Genomic DNA, 22,221 nt, shown 5'->3' with positions numbered 1-22,221 from the left:
GGATTTTACAAGCAAGATTCAAAGGTGAAACATGTGTGGGAAAAAGAAATTAAAATATTAAATATTAAAAAAGTGAAATATATAATGAACTAAAATATTCTCAATGTCACATTGAATATTAACTAATTATGTAGTTGGGTAATAAATTGAAACGGTGTGGTTGATCTGTGAACGGTACCTGATGAAGTTTCATTGTCATGTTGTGTTTTTCTGTTAAGAAAGACATGAATATCGGTCCCATGGGTGAAGTCATTTCCATTTAGATATGTAGGGATTTTATTTATTTTGGCGAAAAAGGTTGGATTTTTATTTAGATTAAGATTTTTTTTATTTAAATAAATATAAATTATAAAAAACGGCCTTTTCTTTTTATATATTTCAATATTTGTTGAATAAAACAGCAAATGGAATGGGAAGGAACATACTTGTCGTAGTCTCTTTATTTAAAGAAAACTATTCAAATCTGCATAAAAAAAATTATTTATCTTTTAAAAAGGTTTTACTTAACCTTCATTTAAAATTTACTAACCTTTCTAGTATTTATTTAAAGGAAACTATCCCTAATATTCCGCTTTTTAACTATCACGACATTTGGCCGATTGAGTCTTAGCTCGATTATCATCGGCATTGTTGCCAGTGTAAGAGAACGTGAGTTTGAGTGCGTTAAAGTACATTATCCTCTTATTTAAGAGTTGGGAAGGGGCTATGGGTAGTTCTAGACATTGTATCAAAAAGAACAGATACGATAAGAACCTATAATAAGATTAATGTTTAAAAAAAAACTATCACGACATTTGAGATCCAATCTTGATACATGACTTTTCTAGTGAAATTATCAGCTACAAGCTTATCAACCTTTCTTTATATAACGCGGACCATTGGTGGAGTGAACTTTTTTGGTTTGATAGGCTACACACTTGGATCCAAACTCAAGGTATGTACTAGCATATATGTTATTGTCTGGCTAAACACATCAGCATTGTAATACCCAATTTGCCCGGCCCAGTAAACACCAAAAGAAAAATCGAAAATAAAACACAAAAATAAATAAAAATTAAATAACAGTCCAAATGTCTAGTTATACAAACCCAAAAAACTAAGCCCAATACCTAGCCCTAAACAGTTTCCAAAAACCCTAATTTTCAGTAACCAGCAGTGCCGCAGCAGCCAAGCCCCTTCACCCATGCGCAGCAGCCCCGTACACGTCCTACGTGCGTCTCCACAGCTGGCTGTACCTGCAAGTGTAACAAACCAGCAATAGCAGAAGATATACACGAGGATAATAGGAAAAAAGAAAAAAAGACAAAAAAGGAAAAATAATTCTGTGTAATAGTCGGCAATATAAAAGCCGATCGATTCATTTTGTAAAGGGGGATTCACAGATTTGAATAGAAATACGAAAAGAAAAAAAAAGAAAACAATCAGAGTTTTTTTAAGGTGATTTGAAATCTCGTTTTTTGCCTTCGATTATTTCGCTTTTTGTTTCTTGAATCTTTTTTTACTTATGGTACATAGAAAAAGAGAGAGATTAGAGGACGAGAAATTTACCTGATCGGTGCCGTCGAATCCTCATCGCTTCGTCACAATCGAAGGGTGAATGGGGATTTAGGGCTAGAGAATGTAGAAGAACGTTCGTAAATAGAAATAGAATTGAAGAAGAAGTGAGAAATCTTAGAAAAGAAAGAAGAGGAAGCTTGAGCACAGTGAAGCTGAGAAAATCTGTATTCAATATTCATGTCCAACCTCCTTTCTATTACACGTAATATAGTGAAAACAATAACCGTATTTTACTAAACGCACCCGTTTTGTTCAATCCAAACTCACCGTATCACTAAACGTTTTAACAAAAACGCAGCACCTTAACTAATTATTATTAACCAACTTAACGAGAATAAAACCAGAATATGAACCATAACAATTTACCCGCCCTAAAAGAAATCATTGTCCTTAAGGATCAAAGGTAGGAAACCTGCGTTGTAACTCAGACAACTTCTCCCAGGAAGCATCCTTAGGAAAAGTGTCCGCCCATTCAACCAATACTTCCACCGCAGCATGATTACCTTGTCGGACCATCCTCCTATCCAACACTCGCACTGGAGATTTAAGAAGAGCACCATCCGAAGCGACTGATGGTAGCGTGGAAGCGCTTACTGCTGAACCAATATGCTTCTTTAACCGTGAAACATGGAAAGTGTGATGAATTCGAGCTGAAGCGGGTAATGTCAACTTGTAAGCCACCTGCCCTATTCGAGCTTCCACAGGAAAAGGACCAAAATATCGGGGTGACAATTTTTGGTTTCTTAATTTGCGCAGGGAGTGTTGACGATATGGCTGAAGCTTTAGATAAACTAAGTCACCCACCTGGAACTCCCTTTCTAGTCTTTTTCTGTCAGCCATTTGTTTCATTCTATCTTGAGCCCGGGACAAGTGGAACTTGAGAATCTTGCGCATAATCTCTCTATGCTGTAGGGTACAATCTACTGAATCTACTGGGGATGCACCCACCACATAAGGTAGATGGATAGGTGGGAGCTGTCCATAAAGAGCTTCATAAGGCGTTGTTTGAATTGCTAAATGGTATGTCGTGTTATACCACCACTCAGCCAGTGGTAACCATGATAACCATGCTGAGGGTTTTTCCCCAACCATGTATCGCAAGTATCCCTCCAAGCATTTGTTCAACACCTCGATTTGCGCATCTATTTGAGGGTGATAGGCTGTAGATTTCTTCAATTTGGTTCCCAAGTGTTTGAACAACTCCTGCCAAAATTGACTTAGAAAAATTTTATCCCTATCGGAGACAATGGTTTCCGGAATCCCATGAAGCTTGTAAATATGGTTGAAATACTCCTGTGCCACTATAAGAGCTGTGAAAGGATGAGCAAGTGCCAAAAAATGACCGTACTTGGTTAGACGATCAACCACTACAAAGATGGTTGATTTTCCTTGAGAAAGTGGCAGTCCCTTAATGAAGTCCATGCTGATGTCAGACCAGACCCGTTCCAGAATGGGTAACGGTTGCAAAAGACCAGGCGATGCTGCATTGTCCTACTTACACCTTTAACACATCACACACTCGCTAACCCAATCATATACATCTTTGGACAGCCCCTTCCAATACAATATAACAGATATTCTCTGGCGAGTCGCAAGGATTCCAGAGTGACCTCCTAAGGGTGTGTTGTGGAAGATGTCAAAAATATGCTTTCGCAGTGTTGCATCTTTTCCAACCACGACTTTTTTTTTCTACGCAAAAAGGTGCCATGCCACGAATATTTAGGATGCAACTGTGGCTACGCACGCACTTGCTCACAAAGTTGAGCAAGACTCTGATCCCTCTCATACAAACTTACAATCTTGTCCCAAATTGTAGACCAATCTGACTCCAGATTGCCTTCACATTGCAACAACTGATGTTCCAATTCTGAAGGTTTCCTGGATAATGCATCTGCCACTACGTTTTGCGCCCCTTTTCGATACACGATTGAATAATCATACCCAAGCATCTTAGCCACCCACTTTTGTTGATAGAGCGTAATAGCTTGTTGCTCCGAAATGAATTTCAAACTCTGATGATCTATTTTGATGACAAAAGCTCTACCCATAAGGTAAGAGTGTTACTTCTTTACTGCTAGTAACACTGCCATCATCTCCTTATCATAGATGGATAGAGCTTGGTATTTAACTCCCAAAGCTTTACTAAAGAAAGCTATTCGCTTTCCCTTTTGTTGAAGAACAGCTCCCACTCCTTGCCCATTAGCATCTATTTCGACACAAAACTGTTCTTGAAAATTTGGCAGAGTCAGAACTGGGGCTTTACAAATTGCTGACTTGAGTTGCTCGAATGCTTGTTGTTCCTGCTCGGTCCACTCCCATAAGACCCCCTTACGTAAAAGTACAGTGAGAGGTTTAGCTATTAACCCGTATCCCCTTATAAACCTACTGTAATAACCCGACAAGCCAAGGAATCCCCGTAGTTCTTTGACTGATCTTGGAGGAGGCCAATCTAGTACGCTCATTACCTTTGATCGATCCATGCTAACAGTCCCTTGGGCAATGATGTGGCCTAAATATTCCACATGTGTAGCTCCAAAACTACATTTAAACCTCTTGGCAAACAACTGATTTTCTCGAAGCACCTGCAAAACCTCATGTAAATGATCCAAGTGGTCAGACCAACCTCACGAATAGACAAGGATATCGTCAAAAAATACCAACACTGATCTTCTTAACATAGATCGGAAAACTGAATTCATCAAGGACTAAAAACTCGATGGTGCATTGGTCAAGCCAAATGGCATGACCAAGAACTCATAATGATCATCATGGGTTCTGAACGCCGTTTTGAAAATGCCCTGCTCACTCATTCGAATCTGGTGATAACCAGAACGCAGGTCCAACTTAGAGAAAAAGTGTGCTTGTCCCAACTCATCTAACAATTCTTCAATGATGGGAATGGGAAATCTATCTTTAACTGTCAACTGATTTAGCTGTCTGTAGTCTATACAAAGGCGCCAACTCCCATCCTTCTTCTTGACCATAACCACTGGAGAAGCAAAAGGACTATTGCTATCTCGAATAATCCCAGCCTGTAACATTTCCCGAACTAGTCTTTCAATTTCAGTTTTCTGCACTGTTGGATACCTATAAGGGCGCATTTTCAGCACCTGAGATTCATCCACTAATGGGATCTTGTGGTCGTGGAATCTAGGGGTTGGTAGTTGTGTGGGTACCTGAAAAACATCTTCAAAATCTCCAAGCAAATTTTATAACTCGGGAAGTGAAGAATCTGATTTCAACTCAAGCACAGTCTGATCACAAGAAGTTAGCAGCATTGGACAAGGGCCATTACCTGCTAGACTCATGCATTTAGAAAACCGGCCACTCGGAACAATCTGCATTGGCCCAGGGACAGTACTCTTTAAATTGCATTTTTGGTTTCTATACTGAAATTTCATAGTCAGTTTTGCAAAGTCCCACACAATCGGTCCTAAGGAAAGCAACCATTGAATTCCCAGAACTAAGTCAGACCTTTTGACTGAGAGAACTAAAAAATCCGTGGTATATTTATACCCCTGTGCTTCCCATCGTACAACCTTACATAATCCCTGGGTGCTCAGTTTGACACCATTTGCCACCATCACCTTTAGGCTAGGCTCAGATTCAATGGTCAACTATAGTAGTTTAGCTACCTTGAAATCAATGAAATTGTGTGTGCTGCCTGAATCTACCAAAGCCACCACCTCAACTTAGTCGATCATTGCTGGAAACCTCATGGTGTTGTGACCTTGTGATCCATGCAATGCATGCAAAGATAACACCGGTGTAGAACTTTCTGAACCCAACTCCATAGATTCCAACTGTTCAGGACAGTCTTGGAAATCGTCTTGAGAATGACTCTTTGCTTCAGAATTACTATCTTCCTACGGTTCCACCACTAGCTGATACACCTGGGACTTAGAACACTTGTGACCAGGAGAATACTTAAGACCACACCAAAAACAAAGGCCTTTCTTCCTCCTATCTTCCAATTCTGCCTGCGACAAGGATTTTGAAGGCATTTTAGAGCCGTCTTTCCCATTTATTGACTCATTTATTGAACTGGAGCTACTATTTCCTCTAAAGTTTCTTGCTACAGGCAACAAAGGTCTGCCCACATTTACCCCTGTAGGCGGTATATTCTCACGCTTAGCTGGACCAAACACAATTTTTTCCACTTGTCTAGCTAAGTTGAATCCCTCAACTAATGATTGAGGTTTAAACAACCTGAGATATTGGCCTATCTTAGGCTTAAGATTACTGAGGAATATACTCAATGTATACATTTTAGGCAAGTTAAGCTGATTCAACAAACTCAGAAACCCATCATGGTACTAATCGACAAAATCGATTTGTTTAAAGGTCACTAACTCTCCCATCGGATCAAGGAAAGATTCTGAACCGAATCGTTCCCTCAACCCTTTTGCATACATTTCCCATGACAATTGATACAACCCTCCATGTCTCCTGGCAAAGAAATGATGCCACTCAAGAGCTTTACCTTCCAAATGTAGCATCACAAGTCGAACCTTAGCATGGTCCCCGATCTTTTCTGCTTCAAAATATTGCTCAAGTTTGGACCACCATCCTCTAAAGTTGCCACCATTGAACATTGGACATGCCATTCTAAAAGTAGATCGATCCGCTTCTGCTAGCATTCCACGCGACGAGGAGTTAAAATGACCCAGATCCACCATCAGAGATACTATCAAATGTTCCTGCGATGGAAATCCTGGTGGAGATCCCAGAATACCCTTCCTCTTGCTGCCACTCGTGCATCCCACGCCACTAGAGGTCCCTGACCAAAATATTACTCAAACAGAGTATGCAGTTCGGAACGAAGTTCTGTACGTACCTGTGATTTGATATCTTCCTGTAGTCCCTTCAAACGAACATTAATTTGAGCATCTAATTGAGAAAACTCCAATTGGATGTGAGAGAGTTCACATTGGATTTGACCAAGCTCCTTTTGCATCCTCGTGGTTACACCGTCGCAAGTCATGAAGATCGTCAGGCTCTGATACCTTTGTAGAAGAACGTTCATAGATAGAAATAGAATTGAAGAAGAAGTGAGAAATCTTAGAAAAGAAAGAAAAGGAAGCTTGAGCACAGTGAAGCTGAGAAAATCTGTATTCAATATTCATGTCCAACCTCCTTTCTGTTACACGTAATATAGTGAAAACAATAACCGTATTTTACTAAACGCACCCGTTTTGTTCAATCCAAACTCACCGTATCACTAAACGTCTTAACAAAAACGCAGCACCTTAACTAATTATTATTAACCAACTTAACGAGAATAAAACCAGAATATGAACCATAACAGAGAACAGCGCAGGAGAGAAAGGGGGATGAATATTGTATAAAAAGGGTTATAAAAACAATCGGAAAACATAATATGAAAAGGGAGGTGATTTTCTTTTAGATTTTTTTAGTCTTCGATTTTTGTTTCTTTTGTATGCGCAAAAGAGAAATAAAGTGAAAGAATAGAGGGTTCTTACCGTTGCGGCGTGCCATCGGAGCTCCATTCACTCCGTCTGAAATCAGAGTCGGATGGGATTTCGGGGTTGCAGCGCCAGAGGGAAAAGGGGTCTTTAGTTCTGCTAGGTTAAAAGTCTGATGAGGGTTTTGGGTTTCAAAGCTTTCATTTGGTTTTTGTATGGTGCGTGAAACGACACCGTTTGGGGTCTGACTTAATGGCTCTAAAATGGTGTCGTATTAACATTATAACCCATTAATCCGTGTGACTCGACCCGCTTCATGGGGGATCCGCGTTTTTTTCGTTAAATGGGTTATTTGCAACCATGACCCCTCCGTCTTGCAATAGTATTTCAATTCGATAATTTTTTTATTTTATTTCCTTTTTAAATTTAATCTTTTATTTTATTTTTGTTTCGATTTGATCTGCATCAAAGTGCCGCATTTTGAGATAGGGGGTATTTCCCTTTTTAGTCCTTCATGTAATCCGCGCATTACTTTTCAATCCCTCGTTTTATTTTTTATTTATTTCATTTGTTCCTTGTTAATTTTGTTTAATTGCGTTTTAACCCTGCATATTGTTTTTGTTAATTTCTATTTTATTTTGTTTCCCATTAATTCAGTTCGAATTGTGATTTAGTCATTTTTATTTTTTCTATTAACCAGCTTATTAATTAATTTATTGTTATTACTATTATTCTATGTAGTGTTTATTTTAAACTTTATTTTGAGTCCATTTCATATTTTTATATATATACATATTGTTCATTTTAAAACTTTGGCATGTATAATTTATTGATTGTGATTTCTCTTTTTGCCATTTTTTAGTATATATTTTAAAATTAACTATTAATTCATTTGATGTTTAATTGTTTATATTGATATTTACATAATAGGATTAAAATTATTGTTGCTATTCTTGTTAACATTTATCTATTGCTTGGTCATTATTTCTTAGTGTGTGTTCGAATTACCAATTATCTTTTACGTTACACATTACTATTCATCATGCTACATTTGTTTTAAAAATTTTGTTTCATTAAAGCACTAAAATCATTCTATTCCGTAAATTTTTAAAAATACTCGGTGTTCATGATTCTCGAGAGGATTGTGCCCTAACTTACTGGCCTTCAATTCTTTTCGATGAATTTAGATAGCCAAGTATTTCTTTTGCCATAAAACCATACAAATTTTAAATAAAAGTTTTTCGGGATTTCGAAATGTTGGATCCTAACTCACTGGATATGACATTTTGCTACATCGAATTAAGAATTTCTAAGAAAATAAAGACAATATTCGATATTTGGAATTTTGAGAAATTGTGCCCTAACTTACTGGGTTTCGATTTTTTTCATTTGACCTAAATAACCGAATATCCTTCTTAAGTTTTAAAGCATGAGTGTTAAAAGTCAAAAGACAAGCTTAATTTTGGGGATTGGAACTGTTGTACCCTAACTCACTAGGTGTGACATTTTACTTCTCTGAAATAAGAGGGTCTTATCATCCAATTTAATTTATTCAAAATTTTCTTTTAAGAAAAACCGTATTTTAGAATCTTCTCAAATTTTCGACGTTAAGACATTAAATAATCAATTCGGTACCAATTCTGGACGTTACGAGGGTGCTAACCCTTCCTCGTGCGTAACTGACTCCCGAACCTATTTTCTCAAAATTCGTAGACCAAAAATCATTTTCAAGTTGATCTGATCACACCTCAATAAAAGATCGGTAGCGACTCCAATTTTTGTTTTTAAGTCGAATACTAACTTTTTGTTTTCAAAAAGTGGTTTCGACAAGCATTTTCTTTCAACAAATTGCATAAAAATGTGATTTGCATCTTTTGGCTAGACTGAGGCGATGTGAGTCACCTTTTCCTTTCAAGAACACTATGAAAGGGTTTGTTTAGTTGGCTTTGCTTTATACAAACTTGTGTTTGATCTTATGTCTAGACTTTCAAGAGATATCATATAATTGTCAATCACGTTTACCAAGTCACGTATCATAGCAAACCCTCAGGTTGGCTTGCACTACATTTACTTGATTACATTGCCTGGACAAAGTTTGTAGCTTGTTAAGTTAGTTGAAGTGATGTAATATGACACTGTTCTATTGTTTGCTTTTTAAGTAAGATGTCATTTGGGTAATAGTTGACAAATTGACCAAGTTAGCATACTTTATTCCCGTCAGGACAAATTACCTATTTAATAAGTTGACTGAACAATATATCTATGAGGTTTTTAGATTGTACAGGATGCCATTATCTACCATTTCTAACCGAGACCCGAGGTTTACCTTCAGATTTTGAGATAAATTACACGAAGCTCTAGGCACAAAACTGAATTTCAGTACAACATTTCAACCTTAGACTGACAGACAATCAGAACGGGTGATACCATTAACAGAGTTTGCATATGATAACAGTTATTGGTTGAGTATTAAATAACACTATTCAAGTCTTTATATGGATGTAAATGCATAATTCCTTTGCGCTAGTCAGATTTAAGCGATAGAAAACTGGTAGGAACTTATTTGATATGTGAGATAGAAGGAAAGGTTAGGTTTATTCGATATTACTAGAAACCTACCTCAGACCGTCAGAAATCTTATGTGACTTGAAAGAAAAGACAGTGAAGAGGCTACGTGGAGCTGGAAGAAAAGAAACTATGAAAACACTGTACCCTAACCTTTTAGCAGGTAAAAAATTAGAGGACGAAAATTTCTAAGGGGGGAGAGTTGTAATCAGCCAAAAGCCAGTGGTGTCAGAAATGGTGGTTTCAGAACGCTGTTCTCCGATGATCGAGTCCATAAATGTTATTAATTAATAATTATGAGTCAATTATAATATTATATTAAATTTTGGTTTGACGAATTTGTTAATTGGATAGTTAGTTAATGTACAAGTGTATCGATCCTAAAGTTAGTACTGTTGGAAAAAGAGGTATCAGAACTTTATTTTTGTAAACCGAGCCCCTAAATATTTAGTTATTAGATAGGTGAATTAAATTTTGGATAGGTAATTTCACCGAATTAGTGACCAATTAAGGTATAAGGACTAAATTGTAAAAGTGGTAAAAGTTAATCACTATTAATTTTTATTTGTTAAAAGGGAAAATTACTATTAAAACAAGGCTTTAAATGGCAATTTAGCCATTTTAAAGATGAGTGGACGGTTGGTTGTGTCCATTAGTGTAAAAAGATGTTAAAAATTATATTATAATTATAATAAACAGTAATAAAACATGTTATAACATAAAAATTAAAGGAAAAGAAAGGCATACCTTTATTTCCTTCATATTTTTTGGATGAACCTATGAGGAAGAAGAAGGCATGGAGCTTCAATCTTTTAGCCCTTGCATGGTAAGGTATACAAAGCTTATTTTTCATAAATTTTATATTTTTGAGATTGTGGTAGCTGGATATAGTTAACCCGTATGTTACTTTTCAAAACTATTAAAGTTTAAAAATATTTCTATTGATCAATTTCTTGATTAAATTGGTGTTATTTGGTTAGATTTGATACTTAGATATGAAAAAGGGCTAGTTTGTAAAGTTTAATCGTTAAATTTGAACATAGGGGCTAAAGTTTAAATATTTTAAAATTGATGTTGAAATTATATAATTATAGATGATAGAGGATTATATAAGGATGAAATTGAAATCGGATTGAAAAATGATGTAACACCCCAAACCCGGCCTAAACATTAGGGTCGAATCTGGTGATGTCACATTGTAACACCGCTTACCCATATTCTACGCTGGAATAGGGTACGAGGCATTACCAGAATAAATACACTTATAAACATATTAAACCGAGTTATAAAATTTCATCCAAATTAAAAACTTTCAAATTATTATCTTCGAGTCGCTAATTAGGGTTTACAAGGCCCAATACATACCTATTCATATGCTCAATATATCCGTTAAATCAATCCAATATTGAAGAATCTACTTTAAGTCAGAATCAATATTAATCACAATCATAAATCTTTTCATGTTATTTTCATATATCACTAACTGAACTTTGAATGTCAATTTACGAATATGTAATTCACTAACACATTCTTGTATACACAATGTTTAATTAATGAAATCATTTAATTGAGCTAAATTTCATATTCACTCCGAATTTTCTTCTATATCCATAAATGCTTTCACTTACCATTTACCTAACCAATTTATCGAACCAAGCTATCACACAACAATAATACATCACCTGTGCTTCATGAATTCAATGTTCAAATCTCATCACCATCAAATCCATGTCATTCGAATACTTAAAGTTTATTCAAGCATATATTATTACGTTTCATATACCAAGCATATGTCAAAATTACGAATACGTAATCAATTCATTTGTCATTTATTTTACTAGCAAATTAATCTCAAAATTCATAACATTCCATTACTTAAGATATGCCATAAAACACTTCTTTAACATAAACTAGCACCATGGCCGAATTTTCAGTATGATATTTATTCCCTTTTTTCCGAATCACATAGCAAAATATTACAAATATGTATATATTTGAATACTATAATTATGCATCAACTTACCAACATGAGTTATTTCATGAGCCACTTATGACATCATTTCATGCCAAATATACCACACGCATATGCTATGAAACTTTATTTTCTCTCATGAGCTTACCATGACCAGTACTGCACCAATATAAGCATCACTCTTATTTCAACATTTATCGATTATAATCAGACATTTAACCAATTATACAAAATTCATTCATATACTTTATTGTCTTCCTCCTCCTCTCCATCCCACATCCTTTATGTATATAACATGCTTAAAAAGCATTATACATAATTTCACTATTCACTTATATTTAAATTCAAAGCTGTCTAGTCGAGTTACAGTCACTAAATTATTTTTATCTGGAGCTAAAAAGCTCCAAATTAAGTTCCATTAATTTTACCCAAAACTAGACTCACATATATTATTACCCTAAAATTTTTAGAATTTTTGGCTTAGCCAATTTGTACAGTTTATTCTTTAAAGTCACCCCTGTTTCATTGCTCAACATCTCTGACCTCTCTTCACTAAAAATGAATTATCTCATTGTACAAAATTCAGATGATATTTCTATTTATTTCATTTGAAAATAGACTCATTAAGGATTCTAAGCATACAAATTATAACTCATAATTATTTTTTTACAGTTTTTAATTATTTTCCAAATATAGAACAGGGGGTTCCAAAATCAATCCAACTCTGCCTCACTAAAATTCAAATATCTCAAAATATATAACTCTTTTGCCTTTTCTGTTTCTTTTATGTAAAAATAGACTCATTAAGATTTCATTTCATCTCTTATTCACTCTCTAATTAAATTTCCACCATTTTTGGTGATTTTTAAAAGTCACACTATTGTTACTGTCCAAAACTATTTTATTGCTAATTTTACTTTTTCATAATTTCACTTTTTCACTTTCAATCATTATTCAATTCAATTCCAAAAATATATTCATCATTCAATCACACTTAATCGAAAATATATTCATCATTCAATCACACTTAATCGTTACATGATCTCATGTATTTTCATTTAGTCAATTTCCCGATGAACACTTCGGAATAATAACAGATACACGGCGGATTCAACACACAACAACCACCCTTTGTAATCAATGATATCCGGTAGGATCAGCACATAGCAACCACATTATAATTAATGATACCAGTTCACATAGTAGCCTGCACATAGTACTACACATATGACCATCACTATCTGATACACATAGTAGCCTGCACATAATACTACACATGTGATCGAAGCTATCCGGTACGCATAGTAGCCTGCACATAGTACTACACATAGGACCTATCATTCTGGTACACGTAGTAGCCTGCACATAGTACTACACACGTGACCATCACTTTCACTTTCACATAGTGGCCTACACACAGTCCATGCCACACATGTGATCATTTATGTCACTTCATTCGTATCCCTTTTTATTCCGAATGTTCAATCGGGAAATTTCTCACTTTTTCTCATTTTTTCCTTTTTCACTAATCAAAGTCAATTACTTGTCTTTCTTGACTTATAATAACATATTTAACTTATTTAACACTCACATTATTCAATCCAGTCCAAAATTCACATTTTGGAAAAATTACATTTTTGCCCCTAAAGTTTCACAAAATTACAATTTTGCCCCTAGGCTCGGAAATTAAACTTTATTCATTTTTCTTATGTTTTATGACATGCTGAACATTTTTCCCTTCTATGGCAACATCAAATTCTCACTCTAACACTTATGAACATTAGGTATTTTTACCGATTATGTCAATTTACTCGTTTTCACTTAAAATCGGCTAGCAAAAGTTATTTAACAGAATTTCAAGCTTCATATCCTACCATAAAACATAAAAATAAACATATTTCACCTATGGGTATTTTTTGAAATATAAACCCTAGATTAAATTATTGCTAGAATAAGCTAAATCAAGTTACCGGACTCCAAAAACGTAAAGAACATTAAAAATGGGGATTGGAATCACTTACTATGGAGCTTGGAAGCTTGAAAACCATAAATATGGCTTCCCCCTTGCTGATTTCGTTCACCATGGAGAAGATGAACAAATTTTTGGCTATTTTGGCCTTTTTAATTCTTTTAATACTAAATGACCAAAATGCCCCCAACTTAAAAATTTCCTATTTCACTTATCTCTTGTCCATTTTTGTCCAACAAGTTAACCAATGGTCTAATTACCATTTAAGGACCTACAATTTAAAATTTCATAACAATTGGACACTTCTAACATGTAGAACTCAACTTTTGTACTTTTTACAATTTAGTCATTTTGACCAAATTGAGTGCCCAAACGTCAAAATTTTCGAACAAAATTTTCACAAAATAATTTTGTGAAATCGTAGACCATAAAAATATAATGAAAATAAATTTTTTTCTCGTTGAATTTGTGGTCCCGAAACCACTATTCCGACTAGCCCAAAATTCGGGTAGTTACAAATGAAGCTTAAATATGAAAGATATAGCTATTTCAGTTTTAGGAACTAAATTGAATAAAATGCAAAAAATTAGGGAATTTTCAAAAAGTGAAATTAAACTAACTTATGGTTATAATAGGTTTTTAAAAGATGGTTATAATTGATAAATTGTAATGAATTATTATATATCGGGATTTGAATCAACCGAAAGATAATTGAAGAAAAGACAAAATTGTGGATTAGTCTTCGACGTTTCATTTGTTATTGTTTTTGTCAGGTAAGTTCATATGAAACTTACTAAGTTATTCTACTTATGTTTAAAATTATACTTAGTGTATTTTAATTTACATTAACTAAAAGGTTGTTGATTTTTGGCATACGAGGAATTAAATCGTAAAATATAAAATAAATGATGAATATGAGTAAGTATTTCTATGATTTAACACTTGTTTAATTTTCATATTTTGTGATACTTTACATCGTATACTATCATAATGAACTATTAAGGATGAATTGAATTGAATTGGAGTATTTGAGGTTGAATATTTGAGACAAGGACTGAAATGAATAAACTAGAAATTATAGATTTAATTTGCATTTAATAATTAGTATGAAAATTAAGTTGAAGCATATTGAAACTATGATAATTGATAAGTTTTGAATTAGGAAATATAAATTGGTTCGTATAAAACGAAATGGTAGATGGATGATTTGTAACATACGACATGTGACGGAGCAATTTGTGAGCCATTGGGCCTGAAACGACAAACCATCATTTTCGGGCAATACGGGGTGGTAAGCTATCATTTCCAGACAACTCGGGATGAAAAATTGAATTGATAAACCATCGTTGCCGGGTAATCCAAGGTGGTAAGCCATCGTTGTCGAGTAACCTGGGGGTGGTTCATCGTTGCTAGGAAACTCGATATGATAGAATTGATTCAATAAACCATCATTTTCGGGCAATCTAGGGTGGTAAGCCATCGTTGCTAGGCAATCTGGGGTGGGAGGTCAATGTTGCTGGGCAACCCGCGATGATAGAATTGAATCGATAAACCATCATTGCCAAGCAATCTAGGGTGGCATGTCATCTTTGCCGGGTAACTCAGGATGACAGGATTGAATCGATAAACCATCATTGTCAGGCAATCTGAGATAACAGATTGAAATGAGTTGAAAATGAGCTTATGAACTCAGGATATCATCAAGAAGTTTACACGGTTTGAGATTTTACATATAAAAATGTATATTGAATGACGAATTCATGCTTGAGTTATAAAGAACAAGACTCTTAGATAACAACTCCATGTGTGGTGAATTATACTGTCTCCTTATACTATTTTGGATTCATAGGAATACTACTGAGTGATATACTCATCACACAATTTATTTCTTGTGTGCAGGATAGGTTCATAGCTGCATTTCAAACATCCACTTCAGCATCTCATCAAGATTCCCGACTCCATAAAGTTTGTGCCTTTTGTTTCTAATTGAATTTGGTATGTACCTAGTGAGTCTTATATGTGTTTTATTTTTGTAAATGATGTTAAACATGGATGTTGGTTTGTAAAGCTCATTTTTGGTACAATATCTATGTTTTTGATATGCATAGGTATAAAAGTATATATGCTTGGAAGTTTGATATGTCAAGTTATAGAATGGTAAATTAGTTTTTTGTTGTGAATATACCTCGAGCATGAATTGAAAGTGTTGTTAATGTTATGCCTTTAGGGAATTAGGTGTTTTGTGGGTATATTATGTGAATGGCATATGTTTGATGCATATAAATATGAGTATGCAACTTAACCATTTCATAGTTTGAATGTGCTTTAGTCATGTTAAAATTGTTTAGCTACTCTTCATTTGGTCTAAATTGAAATTGCAGTAGGTTTTCACTGTTATGCCTTTGAATTGTAGGTTTTGAGGATGTGAAATTGCAGAAACAGTTAGTGACGTCGTTTGAACGACGTTGCGACGAGGATATCACATTGTGATGTAGTGTGTTTTTCGTCGAGATGAGCTTGAGTTTTAGGTCACGGTGCGACGAGGTAACCCGTCACCGTGACAAGTCTATAACAGTGAGTCACGTTGTGACAAGTAACTCCCTCATGTCATGACGCTGACCCTAAATTTTGAAGCTTGTCATTTTAGTCTTTTTTTTATTTCGATTTAGCTTTAAAACTTTAGTAAACTCGTGCAAAACTCGATAATGATTGCATTACACCTTGAATGCACAATTGTTTGATTTTATCTTTAGAATTGCATAATTTCAAATGTGAATTGATCGTAGCGACAACGAATGTGACATCCCTTAACTCAAACTCGACGATCAGGTTAGGAATAAGGTGTTACACTCGGATCCAAACTCAAGCTATGTACTAGCATATATGTTATTGACTGGCTAAACACATCAACATTTTCTTTCAGCAAATTGCATAAAAATGTGTTTTTCACCTTTTGGAAAAATTGAGGCGATGCGAGTCACCTTTTCCTTTAAAGGACATTATGAAAGGGTTTGTTCAGTTGGCTTTTGTTTGTATAAACTTGTGTCTGATCTTATGTCTAGACTTTCAAGAGATATCATAGACCTATCAATTACCTTTTGGAAGGAATCATCTTCCTCATTTGTCTACCACCGAATTAAACACCCAAAACACCATTGTTAAAGCTTCCCAAGTTCGGTAATACAAAAATCCATGCATGTAAGTCATTTTATTACCTGTTTTCAATAATTTATAGTTTTTTGAGATCATTGCAGCTTAATCTAGCTAACCCAAGGACTAATTCATAAAATTGTTAAATGTTTTGATTTATGTCATTGATGAATTTGTGGTGTTTTTGAAGTTTGATGATAGATTATTAAGCTTGATAGTTAAATGAGACTATTTTGTAAAGTGATTTTGGTTAGTTTTTAGTTAAATGACTGAATTGATAAAATAATAAATTAGGCATGAAACTCTTGTGAAAATTTAATAATTATGAGCTGAAATGGCATAAGGGAAATTTTGGCTGGCATGAAATTGATGAAATTGTAACAGATTTGAAAGTTTCGGGTTTAGGGACTAAATTGTATAAAAGGAAAAATTTTAAGGTCAAATTATAAAATGATGATAAAAGGGTTAAATATGTGAATTTAAGTATTTTATGATATTTGAATTCGTTAATTGAATGAAAATTATTATATTTAGATGAAGAAATGGATCCTTCGGTTGATAATCGCGGGAAAGGAAAAGTCAACGAGTAGTCGTCTTTGAAGTGTTCGTAGCTATTGTGGTTAGGTAAGTTTTTATTAGGTTTATTTTGTTTATAATGATTTGAATTTATATATATGTTTATGAAAATATACATTATAGTTAACATGATTAATTAATGAAAGACATGAGATTGGAAATAAAAGATTGATTTGTAAAACATGGTAAATGAGTATGTGTGAATTGAAGGTATAACATATGAACTGTATATGACCAGGTTGATCATGATATAATAATAAAAAGATGAAAAGGTTATAGAATATTGGTTATAGCCCGTGTGAACGTAGTGAATAGCTAGGATACAATTGACATGTCATTAGGATTTATATTCAGCAGGTACTATGTACCGGTGTTGGCTATGTGCCATTTATATTTAGAAGGTACTATTTACCGATGTTGCAGTAGCATACACTTTGTGTCGGTGTTATATTTAGCAAGTAATATGTATCGGTAATGGATACCATACCGATAACTTGAGATCATGCATGTGTTGTAGATTCTCTAAAGCTTGTATAGGCTGCATCATGTATCGAATTAATGTCATTTCGTTAGCTTGTGTGAGCATTACCCTTCCGTGTATTCGAAGTCAATTTCCTATTATTCTTCAGGCAAAACAGTTAATTACTGAAATGGAAATGACGAGATAATTTGATGAATTATTTTGTGTTGAGTATAGCTTGATATATGAATCTTGGCAAGTTATGTTTTGATGATTCAAATTATCCAGGCTTAACCAGTTGACATGGTAGAAATTATGGATCAAGACAAAGGATTGTAATTTTGATGTTGTGTATGAGTAGTAAACTTAAATTGACAGGTATGTAATGTTTGTTTTACGAACTTACTAATCTTTACGTAAGCTTACCTTAGTTGGTTTTCTTCTTCGTAGATCATTAGACTCTTGTCGTCGATTGGACATCGTTGGAGATCACACTATCCAACAACTAATTTGGTAGCTATTTGTTTATTTTGGTCAGTTATAGGTGACATGTAAATAGGGTTTTGGTATGTTTATGTTAATAGGCATCTTAGTGATGTTTTATGCCATTTGAAGTATATAATATGTATATTGAAGTAATTCTAATTGATATTTTGGTATAAATGTCTAGGTAACTTGGTAAACTTTGGTTGGTAATATGTTGGCAATATGAGCAATGGTGTAATATGTTTAATTTGGTATTGAGTTCATGTAATGGATGATTGGGTTATATTTTCATTAAAAGGTTTGGTATAAATGGTTGATTATGACATATGTTATTTGAGACTTATTTGATGATTGAATAAGGTTGATGTGTTGAGTTTGTTTTGCTTTGGATAGTTGTTGTTTATGTTTGAATTGTGGTGCCAATGAGGGCATATTGGTTAGGCACATAGGTTGGTTGTGAGATGGTATATTTTGGCATGTTTTTGCAGATTTTGAATAAGTTTGAATGTTGGTTAATGCATGGCTTGGAACTTAAGAATTGGTATGTGATTTAGCTTGTCTGTGAAGGTGTTTTTGGGCACACATGACCTGTGGCACAGTTTGTCACACGACCGTATGATCATGTGGCCCACACGGTTGCATGACATGACCATGTGGTTTATTTGATTTTTGGTACAGGTTTCTCCATGCAGTTACAGTGAGTTACACGGCCGTGTGACCTCTATTTTTACTTTTTACCTGAATTTTTGTAAAGATTTTAGTTTAGTCCAAAATTTTTCTTCGTTTATTTTAATTGCTTCGTATGTTCGATTTAGATCTGAATATGATTGATTGACATGGAAATGATTGTAATTGATTTATTAAATGAATTATTTGGTTATTTACAACAAGATAGTAAACAATGTTAATAATTTACAATTGTAATACGTTATAGCTTGGGTCAGGTGATTGAACTGGGCATAGGGTGTTACATTTAGTGGTATCAGACCTATGATTTAGTCAATTTTAGGACTGAACGTAACATGTATTGAGTCTAGAAATACATGTCATTTTATAACTTGTGATAGTGTAATGACTCTTGATTAGTTTGACTTGCTTTATTATAGACTAAAGATGTTAACTGAATCCAATAGAACATATTTTGATGGAGTATAGAGTTATGTTCCATCCATTGATCAAGGGGTTGCTCATAATGTGCCTGAGTTTCAAGATCCTGGAGAAGAGGCTCATAGTATTTTTTTCGGTATGATGAATGATATGTTTAACTCGTATATGAGAGTCAATTATGTGGCTCAAAAACCTCCACCCCTCATCCTCAAGTCCTATACGATAGAATATTCCCATACTTTCTATTGATAAAGTTCGAAAATGCGAGGCTGAAGAGTTTTGCGATAATGTGGGTGGTGATCCAGTCAGAGCTAAGTACTGATTAGAACACACACAGAAAGTTTTGGATGAAATATTGTGTCCTCTTGAAGATTTTTTGAGATGTGTAGTGTCATTGTTAAAAAAGGAGGCTTTTTACTGGTGGATGACTTTAATTACAGTTGTACCTAAAGAAATAGTTAATTGGGAATTCTTCAAAACTGAGTTTCGAAAGAGATATGTCAGCAAACGATATATTGATAAGAAGAAAAATGAATTCCTCAAGTTGAAATAAGGAAATAGATCAGTTGCAGAGTATGAGCATAAGTTTGTCTAACTCATTAAGTATGCTCGGGAAATTGTATCTTATAAGGAAGAAATGTGTATTCATTTTGAAGATGGTTTAAATGATGAGATCAAGCTGTTAGTTGGAGCGATTAAAATTAGAGAGTTTGTGGTTTTGTTTGATATAACTTAGAAAATGGAAGAGGTATACAAACATAAGAAACAAAATGAGGCGAAAGTTCGTGACTTCAATAAACGCAAGTTAACCAGAACATTTTTTGCTCCCCCACCGAAGAAGATGAATGAATCGAGTAGCCATTTTTTAGCGCCATCAGAGTTTTTTGGTAGAGATCGATCGAAATAGAAAAATATGATATCACTAGTGCCTTCAATAGCTAACACAGGTAGCGCCCAAATTATAAATAAACCTGAATGCAAACTTTGTGGCCGAAATCACTTTGGAGTGTGTAGATTGAAAAATGGATCCTACTTTAATCGTGGATCTCCCAATCATTTCAAGAAAGATTGCCTGAATCGAACTAAGTTAAATAGAGATAAGAATGCAAAACCTATTGTTACTTCTACTAAAGGCAAATAGCCAGGGAATAGTGGTACCACATGGGTTAGTAGAAGTGGGACCAGAGACACAACAGTTCAATCTGAAGCTCGAGCTCCTGCTAGAGCTTATTCTATTTGTGTGCACGAGGAGGCCTTCGATCCTAATGATATTGCTGGTACCTTTTCTATCTTTGATGTTATTGTGTATGCATTAATTGACCATGGGTCGACACATTCATAGATATGCACTACGTTAGTAACAGAAAATATTTTATCGGTGAAGTCAACTAATTATGTTGTCAAAGTAACGAACCTGTTAGGCCAAAATGTCATAGTTGATTTGGTTTGCAAACACTGTTCACTAAAATTCAGGGTTATGATTTTCTTGTTGATTTGATGTTACTTCCTTTTGATGAATTTGATGTTATTCTAGGGATGGATTGGTTAACTGTATACGATGTTATCGTGAATTGTAGACAAAAATGAATTGGTTTGAATATGAGAATGGTGAAGTAAATAATGTTGAATTGGTAAGTATGATTGTGTTTCAAATATGATTTCAGCAATATTAGCACAAAAATTAATTAAAAAAGACTGTAATGTGTTTTAGCTAATATCCTGGGTTCCAAATTATTGAAAATAAAAGTTGATCAAATACGAATAGTTTGTGAGTTTATAGATGTTTTTTCTTAGGTATGACTGAGTTTACCACCAAAGCTAGAAGTCGAGTTTTCTATAGAATTAATGTTATGAACTGCTCCGATTTCGATTGTTCCGTATAGAATGACTCCAATTGAATTAAAAGAATTAAAAGCTCAGTTTCAAGAATTAATTAAAAGAGGTTTTATTCAATCGAGTATATCACGTAGGGGTGCACTTGTTTTGTTTGTAAAAAGAAAAACGGGTCAATGAGATTACGTATAGATTATTGACAATTGAAAAAAGTCACAATAAAGAATAAATATCCATTACCTAGTATTGAAGACCTATTTGATTAGTTAAAAGGGGCTACAATGTTATTGAAGATAGATCTCTAATCTGGTTACTATCAGTTGTGAGTTAGAGATGTAGATGTATTGAAAACAATATTTAGAAAGCGTTACAGACATTACAAATTTTTAGTTTTGCCTTTTGAATTAACTAATGCCCCTACGACATTTATGGATATGATGAATTGGGTGTTTTGGGCATATTCCGATAGTTTCATTGTTGTTTTATTGATGACACAATGATCTATTCTAAAACTAAATTAGAGCATGCTTAGCATTTGAAAATTTGAATTACAGACGATTTGTGAAGAATTTCTTGATAATTGCATTGTCGATGACAAAGTTATTACAGAAAAACATTGAATTCATTTAATCGGATAAGTGCCAATAGATTTTTGACCAGTTGAAAAATTTACTAACAGAAGCTCATGTACTGCTTCAGCATGAATCTGAGAAGAAATTCATTGTTATAGTGATGTTTCACTCAATAGTTGGGGTTGCGTACTGATACAAGATGACAATGTTAATGTGTATGCTTCTCGACAGCTTAAAACTCATGAAAAGAATCATTTCACACATGATTTTGAGTTGGTAACTATTGTGTTGCTTTGAGTAGTTGGAGACACTTTCTTTACGGTGAGGAATGACACGTGTTTATTGATCATAAAGCTTGAAATACTTGATGAATAAGAAATAGTTAAATTTGAGGCAACAAAGATGACTTGAAATATTAAAAGACTATGATTTGATGATTGACTACCATCAGGGAAAAGATAACTTAGTAGTTGATACCTTGAGTCAGAAATATTTATTTGTATTGAGGTTGATTAAAGCTTAGTTGATCTTGAGTTAAGATGGTTTAA

The 22,221-nt window shown here is 34.3% G+C and overlaps 1 long non-coding RNA gene across 1 annotated transcript; it reads right to left on the bottom strand.

Moving 5' to 3' along the window:
* Positions 1-1,026: 1,026 nt before the first annotated feature.
* On the bottom strand, positions 1,027-1,708 carry LOC107926042 (uncharacterized). The gene is made up of 2 exons (XR_001692108.2): positions 1,549-1,708; positions 1,027-1,235 (listed from the first exon to the last, which is right to left on the bottom strand). It is a non-coding gene; the product is annotated as an uncharacterized lncRNA (long non-coding RNA).
* Positions 1,709-22,221: the final 20,513 nt, after the last annotated feature.

Source organism: Gossypium hirsutum, chromosome D04 (genome assembly GCF_007990345.1).
Source record: "Gossypium hirsutum isolate 1008001.06 chromosome D04, Gossypium_hirsutum_v2.1, whole genome shotgun sequence".
In the NCBI taxonomy this organism is placed as follows: Eukaryota; Viridiplantae; Streptophyta; class Magnoliopsida; order Malvales; family Malvaceae; genus Gossypium; species Gossypium hirsutum.
Note: the sequence above shows the minus strand (reverse complement) of the source record. Positions and strands in the feature narration are given on the sequence as shown.